This window comes from Moschus berezovskii, chromosome 2 (assembly GCF_049115385.1).
Source record: "Moschus berezovskii isolate FMDL1 chromosome 2, NW_MosBer_1.0, whole genome shotgun sequence".
Classification (NCBI taxonomy): domain Eukaryota; kingdom Metazoa; phylum Chordata; class Mammalia; order Artiodactyla; family Moschidae; genus Moschus; species Moschus berezovskii.
This window is the reverse complement of record NC_142461.1, coordinates 86,167,335-86,184,643: the sequence shown is the minus strand read 5'-3', so window position 1 is coordinate 86,184,643 and position 17,309 is coordinate 86,167,335.

Genomic DNA, 17,309 nt, shown 5'->3' with positions numbered 1-17,309 from the left:
ATTTGGAAATGATAAAAGTATTAAAGATGTCACACAGCTAACAAATGACAGAACAAAGATTCAAGTGCAGTTCTGCATTCCATGGTTTTAACCACTCTGCCATGTTGCTCTAATTTTGGGGTCCTGCTAACAAATATCGTGCAATATAGTGGGAAGATATGACTTTTAATTTGGAATTATGAATTAAGGAAGAATAATAGTTTAGAAGAGTTTTAAGGTTTTAAGCCTGGTGACTGAGACAAGTATATTGTCACTAGGAGATGGTCCTCTGCTTCCCCAAATGCCGGCAATCACTCCTTTATTTCCTAGGCAAGAGACTAGGAGTTATCTCTCTGGGAAATATACCAACCCAAAAGAAGACCCAAAGATTCTGACATCAAATGTTTCCTAATGAAATGCCCCAGTCAGATAACCTTACAGAGGGAACCACAGTCAACAGACCCATTCACATACTCAAAGCCTCCTAGAAACTTTTTAGTGGCCTATTCTTAAATATTAACAGATAATTAAGAATATCTCGGCATCTAAAGAAATGTGCAAACAAGAGAAAGATAGAAACAACCAAGAGAAGGGAGACAGAGTCATTTGAAGAAACATATCTTATGAAAGGGAAAAAAAATCCCCCCACAAAAGCTTCAATTAATACTTTATAAGCTATAAAAGGAGTTATTACATTTGTGAAAGAAGAAGTATCTATTAAAAAGGAACATTCAGAGAAAAAGTAGTCTTAAAAATTAAAAATATGAAAGCCAAAATTAAAACTTAAAGAGGTATAGAAGACAAAGTTAAGGAAACCTCTCAGAAAATAAAGGACAAAAAAATGATCGAGAAAAATGAAAAAAACAGAGAGTCAGTATGGATGATCCATACTGCATAGGCCAAATAATTGGAATTGAGAGAAAGAACAAAGGGGGAAAAGAATCCAAAAAATAATTCAAGAAAATATTAATCTAGGGAAGCCATGAGTTTCTAGATTGAAGGAACATACTAAAAGTTCATGATAAACGATGTCATGAAATACACAATGAGTAAACCACCATGACGGAGAAGGCAACGGCACCCCACTCCAGTACTCTTGCCTGGAGAATCCCATGGATGGAGGAGCCTGTTAGACTGCAGTCCATGGGGTTGCAAAGAGTCGGACACGACTGAGCGCCTTCATTTTCACTTTTCACTTTTCACTTTGATGCATTGGAGAAGGCAATGGCAACCCACTCCAGAATTCTTGCCTGGAGAATCCCAGGGACAGGGGACCCTGGTGGGCTGCCATCTATGGGGTCACACAGAGTTGGACACAACTGAAGCAACTTAGCAGCAGCAGCAGCAAACCACCATGAGATATCAGAATATGGAGAGCAAAAGGAAACTCTTACAAACTTCTAGGAATAAGAAACAAAGAAGCAATTTAAATAACTTTGGATAAATAGCAAAGCTGAAAAATAAAAGAAAGCAGAACAAAACTGTCAAAATTCTAAAATAAAGTGATTTATCTAACCTAGAATTTATACCAAAATATTGCTTACATAAAGACATTTTCATACAGGAATACTCTCAGACATCATTTTCTCCCATGCATTTTGTTTTGTTTTTCTTAACTCTTAGAGGATACACTTCAACAAAATGCAGGAATATATTGGCAGAGGAAAATGTGGAACTGAAAACACACCTGAGATGAGCAACATAATCAGATAGGTACAGGTACCAGGTAACCTACCCAGGTAACCTACCCAGCTAGGAATAGGTTAGAGGAGATGACACTAAGAACATTCCTGATACTCTCAACATAATAGGAGAAGATTTCAGGAGATGAGTTTGAAATAGAAATAGTGATAATTATTTAATTGTGGAAAACTAAACAGAAGAAAAAAGGGGGAGGGAAGATTCATATATATATAAATATTATGTATATATGGTTCAGATGTGAGCAGCATTTTTGTAACTGAAGTAATATAAACAGTACATAGTTAAGAGTCTACTCTTCCAATGCAGGAGGCACTGGTTTGATACAGGTCGGGGACCTAAGAACTCACATGCCATGCAGCAAGGCCAAAAATATTGAAAATAAAATAAAATTTGAATATCAGATAGGAAGAACCAAGATTTTCATGTGGAAAGGGAAGAATGGTAACCAAAAAAGAGAGCCACATCTCATTTTCAGGGAAAATTGAGAAGAAAGTGTCTAGAGCTGAACATTTGAGCAATAAATGAATATATTATTTAAAATACAGAGATAACAGAGTGGAAATTCACTGCTTCTAGGAGACAAAAATGAGACAGTAGATCAGAGCACCCTTAACAAATTTGAACTATTTGATGCTTTAAACTATATACACCAATCTACCACTAATACAAATAAAAACTGGAGAGGAAGACATCTAGAAATGGAAAGCGTCTCAGGAAAAATGGTGTTCACTTGCATGTTCAAGGAAGGGACAGATGTGAACTGAGAAATGGAAGAAAGAAGGCCATTGTAGCAGAAGTGCACCAATCCAACTGCCAACATGCTACTCTAAGTACTTTGTTGATATCTAGTCTTCTGGTTTGTTACTGCTGTTGTTGCTCAGTGATCCTTATTTTTCTCAGTTTTAGATTTATACCTGACCCAAATTTATTGCCAAGTCACCTTCCAAATCCCTTAACAACATAACTTTACCACCAGACATCATCTCAGTGAAGCACCTGACCTAAAAATGGAAACGGAGAATAGGTTCTAACACACCCATTCAAAAAGTCTATTTTTAAACTTCTCATTGAATTTTCTGCATTGAAACTACAAAAGATGAATGACTAATTGCTTGGGTTAAACTAATAGCACCAGTAAATGAAATACAAGTACAGTTTATTACGATTTCAATTTACATAATCATTAAACCAAAATCTTGAGGGGACAAAATATCTCTAATGTCTCAGAAACTAGAATCAGTATGAGTACCTAACCTTTACTTTAAAACATTCTAGGAAATTGAGAGTAAAAACATTATTTCAATAGAGCAATTAGAAAAATATAATAAAATGCTATTTATTTGAGTTAAAAATGCATGTTCTTAATGTTACTCAAAATACTTTTACAAACTCTTGCTGGATTCTTAGCGAAATCCTCTGAGATAGAGGATCCAAGACAGATGTTCCTCTGCCCATTTAGGAATAAGTTCCCACTCTTGCCTGAGGTCCTTGACTGGTTATGGGAACCAAAAGAACTAGTGGACTTCCAGCCCAGGGTTGTTCCTCTGGTTTAAAAATAACCTTTTTACCAGTTCTCCAACTAGCATGCTTTCTTTATTCTCTAAAATATGCCATTAGTTCAGAAATTAGGAATATAAAATCCACATGGAAAGCACCCAATTTATTTTATGAAAAATTTATAATATTAATTGTGTAGCTTCCCAGCTGGCACTAGTGGTAAAGAACCCCCTGCCAATGGCAGGAGACATAAAGACATGAGAGATGCAGGTTTGATCCCTGAGTTGGGACGATCCCCCAGAGGCAGGCAAGGCAATCCACTCTAGTATTTTTACCTGAAGAATCCCACGCACAGAGGAGCCTGGGGGACTATGGTCCACAGGGTCGCAGAGTCAGGCATGACTGAAGTGACTCAGCATGCAATATAAATATTTAATAAAATTGACATAAAATATAAATTAAAAATAACTGTTGTACCCAAAGTTATTCCATTCTGAGCAATATGGTAGAATTACAAAAAACATATATTAAGTTGGCCCAATTATTTACTTCATGTATTTAGTAAATGCATTAGAGTTTAAATATATCAAAAACTATTCTTCAGTTTTATAATTATTGAGTCTCAAAATGACTTATATTTTTCTGGATAATAAGTCTTTATATTCAGAACTTGCATTACTTTAAGGAAACTTAGAATAATGTGTAAAGATAGAAAATCACCAAAAAAAATCACAAGTCACTGATTTAAGCTTATTTGTGTCTTTCAGGAAAACTATAATTCATTGTAACCTCTTTAATTCAGAACTGTATAAGATTCTTAACTTCAGCATATAATTTTGAAATTCATAAAATGAAAACATAAAAAAATAGATTGACATGATTAAGTATTTTGAAAGTTATAGCATTGATCTTTTCAGTAATTAATAGCCTACATTTCAATTTATACTATCATAATGTCCTTTCCAGAAACTACTCAAGCTCTAAATACTTAAGATGTAAAGAACATTGAGGAATTAAACTGTAACACAAGCAGAAAATGTTTTGAGAGTACATTTAAAGTATGTTTGATGGACAGGAGAAATAGTAATTAATATTGTTAATTTCCCATATTTGGAATTAACCCCCTACACATACACATGCCTATGCATCTTTGATAATTCTTTACTATGATTATTGCACAACAGAAATTGTAATAAACAAAACAGTAATATCAGTGAGAGAGAAATTCACAGAAAACACTGATTATATTTGATATGGTTTGAAAACTGGCTTTGAGTGAGTATCTGCTTAGAGAAATGCTTGGAGAAAGAATGTCCTTGGGAACAATCATAAACAGAAAACTCTATAGACTGGATTTACAAAGAAATAAATATATACATAGTCTATAAAGGCAATGTCTTGAGCGGTATGCTGGCAATTTTCCAGGAGCCCTGGGAACATGCCTAATTTCCATCTAAATTTGCACATATCTTTATTGCAATCTCATACCCTGTGAAGATTTACTCACTCTCATGTCCTTTGGCACAAGGGAAGAAATGAGATATTTCTCTCTCTCTCTCTCTCTTAATCTCTCTCTCAACAGTCAAATCGGTGATGTTCTTGCAAGATCCATCAGGAGTCTATCTTTAATTTGTTGAGACCTCTTCTCAGCATCATTGATATTTAAAGAACTAAAAAAAAAAAAAAACCCTCAGTCCCCGCTTTAGTTATGAAATTTACTCCCAAGTGATTTCCACATCGGAAACTGAGTTGTACAAATGAAATGCTGAATGAGGCTACACCCCATCATAATACTCTGAAACTCATCCCACCTGTTCTTGTAAAACATGTATTGTCAAATAATTCTGTTATGAGGTTGCTAAAGTTGACACCCCTTCAAATGGACCACTTCCTGCATATCTGTTTGAAAGCTTATTCTTCTCAGTTATTCTCATCTCCTCCCTTTCCACTGCCTCCTTCCTCTCAGAGAGAAAACATACTCAAATCCTAGAAAAACACATCCTCAATTATAACCCCCATTGAGTCATTGCCTTCTACCCTCACAATTGCCGCCAAGCTTTTAAAAAATAATTTAGGGTTTCCTTCTCTACTTCTACTCTTCTCAAACTCTTGTAATCTGTTTCTGCCCCACAAAGTATGGAAACCATTTACTTAAACTATCACCAAAAACCTTTGAGTCATCAAATCTAAGTGCCTCTTTTAACTTTTATTAATATGTTGATGATGGTGATACTGATAGCTGAGTTCACCGATCACAAACTTTGTGCCTGGCACTGTGCTGAGCATTTTGCTTGTGTCTGTTAGCACATTTATCCTCACAACCATCTTTTCTTTAACAAGATTTTTCAACAGCTACTTGGAGAAATTTCATCTTCAAGAAATGACTTGATTTCCCCTAGGTTGCCCAGTTCAGAAGCACTTGGCCACTTTGCAGTATTTTCTATATTTTTCATGCTTATTAACAACCCATCATTTCTTTATTGATGTGCTTCCCTCTCTTGCTGTGTCCTAACTGATTTTTCTTCTGGCTCCAGAAGACAATGCTTCATTTTCCTTCTTTTATGTTCCTCTTCCGTGCATCCTTCGTATGTATTAATAGGCTCACCCTCTGCAACACATTATGCCCTCAAACCATTTCAATCATCCCCTTCTAAGAATGAATTCCAGACTCAGATTTCTGGCCAAGGCATTCCTCCTGACTTGGGCACATGTGGCAATGGTGCCCTTGGTCTCTCTTCTTGCCCACAACTCTCTCGCTTTCTCTCATTCATCTCATCTAGTCAATGTTACAAATCTACAATATCTCCCGTTATGCTATTTTTAAAATCAGTCTCCTCTCTTTTCACTTCTAGTTGTCCATGTGAAGAATCACATTACTTCTGTCTGATGAATTGCAGTTTTGATAAGGGAAAAATACAAACCAAAAATTTTGAATCAGAAAATCCTAAATTTGAACCACAGCTTGGGCATTTACTGTGTGCTAGTGAAAAAAATTACCTTTCTATGTCTCAGTTTTCCTTTCAATGAGATGGAAATAATACAGTGTTGTGAGGATTAAACCAAATCATAGGAATAGCTCAAAAACAGAATAACAATTCAGAAAAAAGTTAGCTTTTATTTAATTACTAACCTGAATTGTTGACTGCAGATTTTTTTCTAACCCACTTGTCATAAAGTGATCCAAAACAGCACAGTTTCTTTCATGACTCAGCTCCCCTAAAATTCCATGATTTTATCCCAAGCCTTCTCCAGATCTTCTTTCTGTCTCCTATTTCTCCATTCCATAAAGTCCCTGAAGTTTCTCTGAAATGACCTCCTTTGAATAATTATCTATGCCTTTGCATAAATAACTGTCTCTATGTAATATATTTTGACCCCAACATTCACAAATCAAAATTCAAATCAGTCCTTCAAGATAGAAAATCTTTCGAGAGAAGGAACAAGATGGCAGAGGAATAGGACAGCGAGACCACCCTCTCACCCACAAACTCATCAAAAGAACATTTGAATGCGGAGTAAAGTCCACAAAACAACTTCTGAATGTGAGCAAAGGATATCAGGCACCCAGAAAAGCAGCCCATTGTCTTCGAAAGGAGGTAGGAAAAAACATAAAACATAAAAAGAGAGACAAAAGAAGCAAGGATAGAGCTCTGTCCTGGGAAGGAAGGCTTTAAAAAGAGAGAAGTTTCCAAACACCAGGAAACACTCTCACTGGCAAATCTGTGGTGAGCCTTGGAAGCTCAGAGGGCCACATAACTGGGAGGAAAAAGAAATAATTAAAACCCACAGATTACCCGCCAAATGGTAACTCCCAGCGGAGAAGCAGCGCAGACGCCTGCATATGCCATTAGCAAGCGGGGGCTGGGCAGGGAGGAGCCGGCTGAACTGCTTAGAGAGAGGACTGGGCTTGAATGCCGTGAGAACAATCTGAGAGAACTGGGGATAGCAGCAGACTGGGATAGCTTCCCCACGAAAAGGCGGAAAGCTCTAACCTAAGATTCCGCCAGCCCCGCTCACAGAACAAAGGGCTGAGCAGAGCGAGCCAGCTGCGGTTGGCCCATCCCCCACCCCCCCAGCCGAGACAGGCAGGGAGGGCAGCCAGAGCCAGAGGGGCAACCACAGCCCCAGAAAGGCATCCGATACAAACTGCAGGCAGGCTTGTTGCTAATCAAGACTTCTTGAGCTCAGGCCGGTCGATATCCGCCTGAGAAGGTGCGCTGGTAGTACACCCAGAAAACCGAGTGGCAGGGACTGGGGAGGCGATAAGTCACAGCGACCGTGCTCGCCAAACACCTGGTCACCTGAGCTGCTCGGACCGGGGAAGGCACAAAACACAGGTCTAACCAAGTCTGCACCTTTGTGGAGTACCCGAGACCCTGAACTTGAGCTGCTCAGACCTGGGAAGTTCATACAACCCAGCGCCAGCCTTGGACAGTTCCCAGCAGAGCAACCTAGAGCCTGTGCAGTGTAGACTGGGACAACACATGTGCTGTGAGCGGGGGCAAACCCAGTGTGGCCAAGACGCTGGGAGCACTCCCCACAGACGCCAGAGATATTTGTCTGCAGTGTTCCTCCCTTCCCAGAACAGGACTGAACAACTGAGCCTTACAAAGTGTCCACCCACCCCCTAATATCAGGGTGGAAATTAGACACTGAAGAGACCAGCAAACAGAAGCTAAAACAGAGGGAATCACCTTGGAAATGACAGATAGAGAAGTCTAGAGACTACTCCAAGAATAAGACCAAAAACCAGAGGCAAGAGGCTTAAGCCCAAATCCTGAGAACACCAGAGAACTCCTGACTCCAGGGAACACTAATCGATAGGAGCTCATCAAACGTCTCCATATCTGCACTAAAACCAAGCACCACCCAAGGGTCAACAAGTTCCAGAGCAAGACATACCACGCAACTTCTCCAGCAACACAGGAAAATAGCCCTGAATTTCAATATACAGACTGCCCAAAATCACTCCAAACCCACTGACATCTCATAACTCATTACCGGACACTTCATTGCACTCCAGAGGGAAGAAATCCAGCTCCACCCACCAGAACACCAACACAAAGCTTCCCTAACCAGGGAACCTTGACAAGCCACCTGTCCAACCCCACACACAGCGAGGAAACTACATAATAAAGAGAACTCCACAAACTGCAAGAAGAGGGAAAGGCCACCCCAAGCAAAGCAATATAAGCAAGATGAAGAGGCAGAGAAATACCCAGCAAGTAAAGGAACGAGATAAATGCCCACCAACACAAACAAAAGAGGAAGATATAGGGAATCTACCTGATAAGGAATTTCGAATTTTTGTGGTGAAAATGATTCAAAATCTTGAAAGCAAAATGGAGTTACAGATAAATAACCTGGAGAAAAGGATTGAGAAGATGGAAGAAAGCTTTAATAAGGACTTAGAGGAAATAAAAAAGAGTCAATATACAATGAATAATGCAATAGATGAGATCAGAAACACTCTGGAGGGAACAAACAGTAGAATAACAGAAGCAGAAGACAGGATAAGTGAGCTAGAAGATAGAATTGTAGAAATAAATGAAACAGAGAGGAAAAAAGAAAAACTTATTAAAAGAAATGAGGACAATATTAGAGACCTCTGGGACAATGTTAAACGCTCCAACATTCGAATCATAGGAGTCCCAGAAGAAGAAGACAAAAAGAAAGACCATGAGAGAATACTTGAGGAGATAATCGTTGAAAACTTCCCTAAAATGGGGAAAGAAATAATCACCCAAGTCCAAGAAACCCAGAGAGTCCCCAACAGGATGAACCCAAGGCAAAATACTCCAAGACACATATTAATCAAATTAACAAAGATCAAACACAAAGAACAAATATTAAAAGCAGCAAGGGAAAAGCAGCAAATAACACACAAGGGGATTCCCATAAGGATAACAGCTGATCTTTCAACAGAAACTCTTCAGACCAGGAGGGAATGGCAAGACATACTTAAAGTGATGAAAGAAAATAACCTACAGCCCAGATTACTGTACCCAGAAAGGATCTCATTCAAATATGAAGGAGAAATCAAAAGCTTTACAGACAAGCAAAAGCTGAGAGAATTCAGCATCACCAAACCAGCTCTCTAACAAACGCTAAAGGATCTTTTCTAGACAGGAAACACAGAAAGGGTGTATAAACTCGAACCCAAAACAATAAAGAAAATGGCAGTGGGATCATACTTATCAATAATTACCTTTAACATAAATGGGTTGAATGCCCCAACCAAAAGACAAAGGCTGGCTGAATGGATACAAAAACAAGACCCCCATACATGCTGTCTACAAGAGACCCACCTCAAAACGAGAGACACATACAGACTGAAAGTGAAGGGCTGGAAAAAGATATTCCATGCAAATAGAGACCAAAAGAAAGCAGGAGTAGCAATACTCATATCAGATAAAATAGACTTTAAAACAAAGGCTGTGAAAAGAGACAAAGAAGGAAACTACATAATGATCAAAGGATCAATCCAAGATGAAGATATAACAATTCTAAATATTTATGCACCCAACATAGGAGCACCGCAATATGTAAGACAATTACTAACAAGTATGAAAGGGGAAATTGACAATAACACAAAAATAGTCGGAGACTTTAATACCCCACTTACATCTATGGATAGATCAACTAAACAGAAAATTAACAAGGAAACAGAAACTTTAAATGATACAATAGACCAGTTAGACCTAATAGATCTCTATAGGACATTTCACCCCAAAACAATGAATTTCACCTTTTTCTCAAGCGCACATGGAACCTTTTCCAGGATAGATCACATCCTGGGCCATAAATCTTGCCTTGGTAAATTCAAAAAAATTGAAATCATTCCAAGCATCTTTTCTGACCACAATGCAGTAAGATTAGATCTCAATTACGGGAGAAAAACTATTAAAAATGCCAACATATGGAGGCTGAACAACACACTGCTGAATAATGAACAAATCATAGAAGAAATCAAAAGGGAAATCAAAATATGCATAGAAATGAATGAAAATGAAAACACAACAACCCAAAACCTCTGGGACACTTCCTAAGGGGGAAGTTCCTAGCAATACAGGCACACCTCAAGAAACAAGAAAAAAGTCAACTAAATAACCAAACTCTACATCCAAAGAAACTAGAAAAGGAAGAAATGAAGAACCCCAGGGTCAGTAGAAGGAAAGAAATCGTAAAAATTAGGGCAGAGATAAATGCAAAAGAAACAAAAGAGACTATAGCAAAAATCAACAAAGCAAAAAGCTGGTTCTTTGAGAAGGTAAATAAAATTGACAAACCACTAGCCAGACTTATCAAGAAACAAAGGGAGAAGAACCAAATCAATAAAATTAGAAATGAAAATGGAGAGATCACAACTGACAAATAGAAATACAAAGGATTATTAGAGAATACTATCAGCAATTATATGGCAATAAAATGAATAACTTGGAAGAAATGGACAAATTCCTAGAAAAGTACAACTTTCCAAAACTGAACCAGGAAGAAATAGAAAATCTGAACAGACCCATCACAAGCACAGAACTAGAGGCTGTAATCAGAAATCTTCCAGCAAACAAAAGCCCAGGTCCAGACGGCTTCACAGCTGAATTCTACCAAAAATTTAGAGAAGAGCTAACACCTATTCTACTCAAACTCTTCCAGAAAATTGCTGAGGAAGGGAAACTTCCAAACTCATTTTATGAGGCCACCATCACCCTAATCCCAAAACCTGGTAAAGATCCCACAAAAAAAGAAAACTACAGGGCAATATCACTGATGAACATAGATGCAAAAATCCTTAACAAAATTCTAGCAATCAGAATCCAACAACACATTAAGAAGATCAAACATCATGACCAAGTGGGCTTTATCCCAGGAATGCAAGGATTCTTCAATATCTGCAAATCAATCAATGTAATATACCACATTAACAAACTGAAACATAAAAATCATATGATTATCTCAATAGATGCAGAGAAAGCCTTCGACAAAATTCAACATCCATTTATGATAAAAACCCTCCAGAAAGTGGGAATAGAAGGGACATACCTCAACATAATAAAAGCTATAAATGACAAACACATAGCAAACATTATCCTCAATGGTGAAAAACTGAAAGCATTTCCCCTAAAGTCAGGAACAAGACAAGGGTGCCCACTCTCACCACTACTATTCAACATAGTTCTGGAAGTTTTGGCTACAGCAATCAGAGCAGAAAAAGACATAAGAGGAATACAAATTGGAAAAGAAGAAGTAAAACTTTCACTGTTCGCCGATGACATGATCCTCTACACAGAAAACCCTAAAGACTCTACCAGAAAACTACTAGAGCTAATCAATGAATACAGTAAAATCAACACACAGAAATCACTTGCCTTCCTATACACTAATAATGAGAAAATAGAGAAATTAAGAAAACTATTCCATTCACTTTTGCAACGAAAAGAATTAAATACTTAGGAATATATCTACCTAAGGAAACAAAAGACTTGTACATAGAAAACTATAAAACACTAGTGAAAGTAATCAAAGAGGACACTAATAGATGGAGAAATATACCGTGTTTGTGGATTGGAAGAATAAATATTGTAAAAATGAGTATACTACCCAAAGTAATTTATACATTGAATGCAATTCCTATCAAGCTACCAACGATATTTTTCACAGAACTAGAGCAAATAATCTCACAATTTGTATGGAAATACAAAAAACCTCGAATAGCCAAAGTAATCTTGAGGAAGAAGAATGGAACTGGGGGAATCAACCTGCCGGACTTCAGGCTCTACTACAAAGCCACAGTCATCAATACAGTATGGTACTGGCATAAAGACAGAAATATAGATCAATGGAACAAAATAGAAAGCCCAGAGATAAATCCATGCACCTATGGACACCTTATCTTCGACAAAGGAGGCAAGAATATAAAATGGAGAAAAGACAGTCTCTTTAACAAGTGGTGCTGGGAAAACTGGTCAGCCACTTGTAAAAGAATGAAACTAGAACACTTCCTAACACCATACACCAAAATAAACTCAAAATGGATTAGAGAGCTAAATGTAAGACCAGATTCTATAAAACTCCTAGAGGAAAACATAGGCAAAACACTCTCCGACATAAATCACAGCGGGATCCTCCAGGACCCACCTCCCAGAATATTGGAAATAAAAGCAAAAATAAACAAATGGGACCTAATGAAAATCAAAAGCTTCTGCACAGCAAAGGAAACTATAAGCAAGGTGAAAAGACAGCCTTCAGAATGGGAGAAAATAATAGCAAATGAAGCAACTGATAAAGGATTAATCTCCAAAATATACAAGCAGCTCCTGCAGCTCAATTCCAGAAAAATAAGTGACCCAATCAAAAAATGGGCCAAAGAACTAAACAGACATTTCTCCAAAGAAGACATAAAGATGGCTAACAAACACATGAAAAAATGCTCAACATCCCTCATAATCAGAGAAATGCAAATTAAAACCACAATGAGATACCATTTCACACCAGTCAGAATGGCTGCTATCCAAAAGTCTACATGCAATAAATGCTGGAGAGGGTGTGGAGAGAAGAGAACCCTCTTACACTGTTGGTGGGAATGCAAACTAGTGCAGCCACTATGGAGAACAGTGTGGAGATTCCTCAAAAAACTGGAAATCGAACTGCCATATGATCCAGCAATCGCACTCCTGGGCATACACACCGAGGAAACCAGAATTGAAAGAGACACATGTACTCCAATGTTCATCGCAGCACTGTTTATAATAGCCAGGACATGGAAGCAACCTAGATGTCCATCTGCAGACGAATGGATAAGAAAGCTTTGGTACATATACACAATGAAGTATTACTCAGCCATTAAAAAGAACGCATTTGAATCAGCTCCAATGAGGTGGATGAAACTGGAGCCTATTATACAGAGTGAAGTAAGCCAGAAAGAAAAACACCAATACAGTATACTATCGCATATATATGGAATTTAGAAAGATGGAAATGATAACCCTGTATACGAGACAGCAAAAGAGACACAAATGTATAGAACAGTCTTTGGGACTCTGTGGGAGAGGGTGAGGGTGGGATGATTTGGGAGAATGGCATTGAAACATGTATATTATCATGTGTGAAACGAATCACCAGTTCAGGGTCAATGCATGTTACAGGATGCTCAGGGCTGGTATGAAGGGATGACCCCCAGGTAGGATAAGTGGAGGAGGGAGGTGGGAGGGGGGGTTCAGGAAGGGGAACTCATGTACACCCAGGGCAGATTCATGTCAATGTATGGCAAAACTAACCAATATAATATTGTAAAATAATTTGCCTCCAATAAAAAAAAATTAAAAAAAAAGAAAAACTTTGAAACAAAACTATTATTTTCTAGAATCATCCTGTTAAGATTAATTTCTTTCTCTTGTATCCATATCCCAGCCTAAAGCTATTTGCTGAAACCAGCCCTTTTTGGTAATTTTTAATTATGTGTCTGTCTCTCCTCAGACAAGAGGACAGACATGTTTAGTCCTCTTTCTGTCCTCTCACGTTACCTATCTAGTTGTTTGTAAAGATTAAATTCTTGATACATTTTACATAAATATTTTCAGACAATATTCTCTGTAAGTAATGACAAGTAAGGAATTTCAACTTTCTTAATATCCTCCCAAGAAGATCTAGTCTTTGTCGAAGGAATACTTTGCTGCCCTCACTCTTACATAGCACCTGTAAGAGAGGTGTGAGACCTACACACCTGTATTTGGAAAACCACAGTTGATCTATAAACATTTTCTAAAGAGAGTTCAGTTAATTGCAGACTTTGTGAATGATTTGGGCGTATGCACTTTAAAAAGAGCTGAATTTCTTATGGCAAGAGAGTAGATTTGAGGAAAAGAGGGTTCCAAATTGAGAGGATATGAGGCAGCTATGTTTCTGGGAAGAACAAAGATGTCTGATGGGCATTTTTTCACCTGTTGCTTAGTGCTGTCAATATATATTTTCAACAAACATGCCTCCCCCCATATTTGAAATTTTCCGTAAAATTCTGTATTGCCTCCAAAGCTCTGTAAAGTTCAAACTAGTTTGAGAGAAATTAGTCAATGGACCGAGGTCTCCTTCAAAATGGACTTAGGACAAGAACTGAATGGGTCAACCATATCTGGATTATATTTATGTAATATTTCTGTAAATGTCCTGTGTTTCCAGGATACGGGGACATAATAAATTAGTGAATGATGACCATGATCTCATCCTTTTCTCACTTTATGCACCAAACCCTGTATTTGCCTAAGTATCAATATGACTTAGCTTCCCTGGCTCAGACAGTAAAGAATCTGCCTGCAATGTGGGAGACCTGGGTTTGACCCCTGGGTTGGGAAGATCCCCTGAAGAAGGAAATGGCAACCCACTCCAGTATTCTTGCCTGGAGAATCCCATGGACAGTCCATGAGGTCACAGAGTCAGACATGACTGAAGCGGCTTAGCAGCATCAGCACCATTATAATTTAACGACACATTTATGGAGAATCAGCAATAAAATGTATAGTATTAATGGAAACAATAGTAGTGATAACAATACCTACGATTTTTACCAGTATCTCCTACTGACAAAATTCCAGGCACTGTTTTAAGTTTATAATCCCACTTTTAAGTTTATAATCCTACCTATAGCCCAATATTATGAACATTCCCACTTTACAAGTTTAGAGGCTTAGAGAGGTTGAGTAATTTGTCCAAAGTCCCATAGCTAGTAAGAAAAAGGTCAGAGGTTAAGTCTGTTTACATCTACTTCAATAAATCTACTTTTAGTTCTCAACAAAAGTATTTACTGCTATCAAGAGATCCAAAGGTGTACAATGTATAAACCCCAACACCACCACCACAATGCTTACAACTTATTTGGTCAGATTAAGCAAATATTCTTTAAAAGATAACCCAAAATGGTTCAGATTTGAGTTTCAAATTTCATTTTCCAAAATAAAAAATAGAAAGATACTTGAGACAACCATGTTGATAGCCTCAAATTCCAAGTTCAGCAAGTATTTTCAATCAAGTGTAATGAGTCTGACCATCTTTAGAGGAAAGGAACTCCAAATTGACAGTGTGCTGAGTAGCACTAAGTAAGCCAAGTAGACTGGTTAGTTTGGTGAACCATGTATGTGCAATCCAAAAAGTATTCATGACTACTTCTAAAAAACACTCTCCAGATCTTAAAATAAAATCTACCTTATTTTATTGGCTGTGTGGTAGCCTTTTAATAAATATCTCACTAGATTTAGAATACTTTTTTTCCCCAAATGCCCACAAGAAAGTACTGTATATAGTGTAACAGAATTTTTAATTTCCTCTGCTGTTCTGGGCTAAATGACTATGATGCTCAGAATTTCATTTTGAAGTAGTCCTAAATTGTGAGCCAGCCAATTGTTGTGTTTCTACATTATGAAGCTCTCAAGACAAACATCACAATTGTGTTTCTTCTCTTACTAAAATATATCACAGTTTATTCTTGGGAATTATCTAGTTGAGAGGAAATCTCTAAGAATTAAGCAGCAGTGATGTTAGAGTTGATATTGTTCAAATAAGGGAAAATTAGAACGTTTGATTGGGAATTAAATCAAGAATTTCTCTCTGGACAGACTTACAAATTATTGTTATTGTTCAATCACCCACTCATGTCTGACTCTTTGTGATCTAATGGACTGCAGCATGCCAGGCTTCCCTGTCCTTCACTATCTCCCTGAGTTCACCCAAATTCATGTCCATTGAGTTGATTACGCCATCCAACAATCTCATCTTCTGTCGCCCCCTTCTCATCCTGCCCTCAATCTTTCCCACCACCAGGGTCTTTGCCAGTGAGCTGGCTTTTTGCATCGTGGCCAAAGTATTGGAGCTTTAGCCTCAGCATCAGTCCATCGAAAGAATATTCAGGGCTAATTTCCTGTAGGATTGACTGGTTTGATCTCCTTGCTGCCCAAGAGGCTCTCAAGAGTCTTCTCCAGCACCATAGTTGGAAGGCATCAATTCTTCAGTGTTCAGCCTTCTTTAAGGTCCAATTCTCACATCCGTACATGACTACTGGAAAAATCATCACTTTGACTTCACAGTCCTATGTTGGCAAAGTGATAAATAATTTAAATATAGGTCATATTTCTATGAGGACAAATAAGAAATTCAAAGTTAAGGCAAACCTTAAATATTACTTCAGGTTTAAAAGAAAAGCCAATGATCTGAGATAAAGAGATACCTTTGTATTTTTAATTTAAAAAACAAACAATGCCCTCTTGTTCAATCTGAACCAAACTTAACTGCATGATTAAATTTAAATTTCTGTGACAGACATATGAAAATTCACACTTTTGTGCCTTCTACTTTGTTCCATAAGTGAATATGGCTTTCATCTGAAGAAAACAAAAGTACTTAACATAACATTGAAGGATACAATCTTTTAAATGAAAAGCCTTTTGGCTTATGTTAGGTTCCCAATATGTTGGTTTGGCATATCATTAAACACACGATTAGGTAGGGATTTTTTAAATCCTTTTTTGTGTACTCATTAGGCCAGAATGCCTTCTTTGGAGGCATTATTAGTATAACCTAATTAAGCATCATACTCTGTGTAATCAAATCAAATATATGAAATCTATGCAATATATAGAGTGTTATCCTGAATATTCCATTGTTTTGTTTTTTATAGAAACAATAATTCAGTGGTATTTATCTGTTATTCTATAAAATTATGCTTTTTATCCTTGATTATAATCTAATTTACTTTATTTTTTTAAATTTTTTTAATTTATTTATTTTAATTGGAGGCTAATTACTTTACATTATTGTATTGGTTTTGCCGTACATTGACATGAATCTGCCCTGTGTGTACATATGTTCCCCATCTTGAACCCCCCTCCAACTTCCCTCCCTATCCCATCCCTCTGGTTTACTTTAAAAATACACACCTTAATGTGAAAGACATACTCATTATATATATATATGTATATATATATACACACATGTATATATACATATATATGGATATGGAGATTAGGATATTTTAAGAATATTTTATGGGCTTACTTTATGTTAACATGGGAACTTTTTGCATCATTTATTTGAAAGAGAATTAGATATTTTGTAAGTTAACCATTTACTTTAATATACTTCTGAAA